The following is a 4,513-nucleotide window of genomic DNA, read 5'->3' as shown; positions in this document are numbered from 1 at the left end:
ACACAAATACACACATGTATCTGTGTCAATACAAAACACAGATAAATGTAAACACACATACATATAATGTACATGAACATGGTGGCATACAAAATATACATCTGTACAGGTGGCCTCATTTCAGTGAAAGAGACATAGAAATCAATAACCAATAGATTGGACACAGATGCAAACATAGCTTTTCAGTAATATTGGACTTTTACAAAAAAAAAAAAAAAAAAAGGAGTAGAAGCTACAACCATAAACAAGCAATATATCTTTTATCTTTTATTTGTTTCAATTATTAGACTGTGGCCATGCTGGGGCACCCTCCTTGGAGAATTTTTAGTTCAATGAATTGATCCCAGTGCTTTTTTTTTTTTAAAAAAACCTGGTACTCATTCTATCTATCTTTTGCCAAACTGCAATGTTAATGGGATGTCAACACGTTAATACCTCTTGTCAAGCAATGGTGTGGGACAAACACAAATGCAAAAACATGTGTGCATGCACACACGCATGCACACACGCATGCACAAACACACACACACACACAACATGCTTCTTTCTGTTTCCATCCATCAGCCTACCAAATCTACACAAAAGCTTTTGGTCACTCTCAGGCTAGAGTAGAAGATGCTTGCCAAAGGCGCCACACAGTGGCACTGAATCTGGGACCGTGTGGTTGGGAAGCAAACTTCTTACTACACAGTCATGGCTATGTGTGCGTATATATATGTACATACATACATGTATAATATATGAGGGGCTACCCCAAAATAACCAGGAATGTTCTCAGTGGGACAAGCCTGTTGTATTTCAGGCTTCCACTGCTAGAAGCCACTTGGTGTGACCCTCAGGCATCAGTCTGGCAACCAGCATTGTCCAGTGAGTTCATACTGCTACATGGTGCCTCTTTGTTTTACAATGGCTGAAACAAAGGAATCGCATGATTCTGTGAAATTCCATTTTCTGCAGGGGAAAGCAGTGGCTGAAACAGCTGTCATGCTTTAAACAGCTTCCAAGGCTACTGCCATGAACAAAACAGAAGTTTATAAGTGATTTTCAGACTTTAGGAATGGCCACTTGTTGCTTGAGTATGAACCTCATTCGGAGTGACCATCAACCTCCCAAATGAATGAAAACATCACGAAAATTCATGAACTGATCTTGGAGGACCTTCACCAAACAATTGACAAACTTGTTGATATGACTGGTGTGTCCTGGGGCTCCTGCCAACGAATTATGAGTGAGGAATTGCAAATGAAAAGAGTTGCAACAAATTTGTACCTTGCTTGCTCATGGAAGATGAAAAACAGTCTTGAGAGAATGCATGTCATGAACTGAAAGAACAGACGGAAGCTGATCTGGACCATTTTTTGAAGGTCATCAAAGATGACAAAAGCTGGTGCTATGGAATTTGCAAATGTGGAAGAGGTGAAGAAAAAAAAACAATGGAGGCGTTAAAAGGTATCACTTTGCAAAAATTCCAGGATTGCTCCAACATTGGAAATGCATCTGGAACAATGCATTACTTCAAATAGGGAATACTTTGAAGACAATAAAAGTGTAAACATGTTAAACTAAAAGAATAAAATAATATTGCAAAATTTCAGTTTCTTTTGGGTACCCCCTCATACATACAATGTATGTTTGTGTATGTATACGTGTGTGCATGTGTGTGTGTGTGTGTACGTATCTATATGTAAGTGAATCATTCATTAGTTTCGGAAATGTCTGTCAAGTACATGTTCAGTGAATTACAGTCTGGGTGGGTGAATATACCCCAGGGACCCCAGTCTGAATCAGTCTGCGAATTGTGTCAGAAGGTTTTTCTGCACTTCCATAGAGTATCTGCCAACCCAGTTTTGATCACAAGGCTTAAGTCAACCACAAGCTATGTTAAACAGATCCATGTAATGGAATAAAATTCGGGACCTTGCGATTACAAAGTAAACACATCACCCACATGGCTACACTTACTTCCTACATGAACAGGCACATAGAAAAGGTCATGTATGGGAAAATATGGATATATAAATTGGTCATTCAAATATATATACACATACACACACACACATGTATGTATATATATATATATATATATATATATATATATATATATATATCCCATCTTTTAACACCTGAAGGTATTTTAGCTGAACAAACCGATTCCAGGACTGATTTTTTTAAAGCCTAGTATTTACTCTATTTATTCTATTGGTTCCTTTCGCCAAATTCCTAAGTTACAGGGACATAAAGACATAAACATACCAACACCAGTTGTCAAGTAGTGGTGGGAGACAAACATAGACTCAGACACAGGTACACACACAGACACACACACACACACACACACAGAAAATGGACATCATCATCATCATCATCGTTTAACGTCTGCTTTCCATGCTAGCATGGGTTGGATGATTTCACTGAGGACTGGTGAGCCAGATGGCTACACCAGGCTCCAATTTGGCAGAGTTTCTACAGCTAGATGCCCTTCCTAATGCCAACCACTCTGAGAGTGTAGTGTGTGCTATTGATAGTAACCTTCAATCTTCAAACTGCTAACATTTGTGTTGCACTCTAACAAGTGCAAATATCAGAATATAAAGTTTGGCTGTTACCAACACAAAAATAAGATCTTCGATATAATTAACATTACTGACATTAATTAATATAAGTGATATAAACATTTTTCATCTTGATTTTTCCCATATACAAGAATATGTAACAACAAATATTGAATTTTTCTAAAATGTATTTACTTCTGTAAATTTTTATTTCCATTCATTTGTGTTATGTGCACTGTGCGTATATATGTATGTTTGTTTATCTGTGTGTGTATCCCTCTCATTCTATATATATTTAACTTTGCCGGTGACATGTAAGAATTACCCATAATACTTTAGTAGTGATTGGCATTAGGAAGGGGCATCCAGCCATAAAAACAATGCCAAATCAGACTGGAACTTGGTGCAGCCCTCCGGCTTACCAGTTCCAGTCAAACTGTCTAACCCATACCAGCAGGGAAAGCAGATGCTAAATCATTATGATGATGGTCTGTATGTGTGTATGTGTGTGTGTGTGTGTGTGTGTGTGTGTGTGTACATATGTATACATAGAAACTGAAAGAAGCCCATCGTGCATGTGTGTGTGTGTGTATATATATATATATATATATATATATATATATATATACACACACACACACACACACACACGTGCACTTCTTTCAGTTTCTATCTACCAAATCCACTCACAAGGCTTTGGTTGGCCCAGAGCTATAGTTGAAGACACTTGCGCAAGGTGCCACACAGTGGGAGTGAACCCAGAACCATGTAGTTGGGAAAAGGCAGAAGACTATTTTACTGAAGCATCCTTTCTTGGTCAGATAACCCTTCTGTTGATATAATCCTTACATGTTTTACAACTGATGGTTAGATTATCTCCAGTGCCATCAAAGATGCAAAGCCATCAGCAGATTTGCTGACAGGAGAAATTAGAGCAATTTTCAGAAAAGCATAAACAAACAGAAGCTCATACATGTATGCACACATGCAAACACACACGTGCACGCACACACACACACACACACACTACTCCAGTTTCAAGTTCTAAACAAAATCCAACAGTACATCGTTATCTCAACTCATCCCCAAACTAAAGATTGATTCAACTCCTTACACTCTCAACTGGTCCATAGTCATCCATGCTAAGCCATACAGCAGCTATAACAAGTGTGATCTCTGCATAGATGAGGTCTTAGCTATTTTGCAATCTGCAGATTGTCTTAATGTACGCAGTAGTATAATTTTTACCTGCAAACATCGATCACTAAATCTATTCTCAAAATACAAATAATAACGACGACACCTTTTTTTCCAACAATATACCTTCCCTTTAATTCCTTCTTGTCATTTACACACTTCTCTCTGTATTTTCCCTTACTACTTAAAATTTTGTTTTTCACCTGCCTCCCTCCTACCTCACTCTCTTCATAAACTTACAAGTACATATGCCAATGTACATCTCTATTACTTCATACTGTAAACATGCTCACCACACACAATATACATTCCTCAATTGAAAACCAGTAGTAGCCACCACGATTCTTCTCCATTCTCTCTTGCTTTCTTCACGCATATATATTTTTCTCTCCTTTGAGATACAAATATATGTTTATGAATTCGTTTTGCGAGATTCCTGATGTGAAACCATATGTTGAAACAGACATCGTTATATTTCGGGGTATTCATTCTTTTTTTTCCTTGTCAAATAAACACACGCACTATCTATTTGTTCTTCACGTGTTTATTACTTTTTAAATTTTATCTTTTGCACATTATTTGGAAATCTTTCGTCATGTATCTGTAACCTCTTCAGTGATTCTGTGTAATGAGAAAGATTTCTGGACAATGAACAGGAGATAAAATAAGAATAATCATAACTGAGTGAAGAAGAATGAATATATAGTGTGCATATGCTTCTTTGGTAAGAAAAAAAATAATGACTACTTTGCAATATAACAATA

The 4,513-nt window shown here is 37.2% G+C and overlaps 1 protein-coding gene across 12 annotated transcripts in view; it reads right to left on the bottom strand.

Moving 5' to 3' along the window:
* LOC106883309 (teneurin-m) overlaps positions 1-4,513 on the bottom strand; it is a 487,309-nt gene that overhangs the window by 240,753 nt on the left and 242,043 nt on the right. The window lies entirely within an intron of this gene.

The sequence above is a fragment of the Octopus bimaculoides genome, chromosome 7 (assembly GCF_001194135.2).
Source record: "Octopus bimaculoides isolate UCB-OBI-ISO-001 chromosome 7, ASM119413v2, whole genome shotgun sequence".
In the NCBI taxonomy this organism is placed as follows: Eukaryota; Metazoa; Mollusca; class Cephalopoda; order Octopoda; family Octopodidae; genus Octopus; species Octopus bimaculoides.
This window is presented reverse-complemented; position numbering and strand designations above follow the sequence as displayed.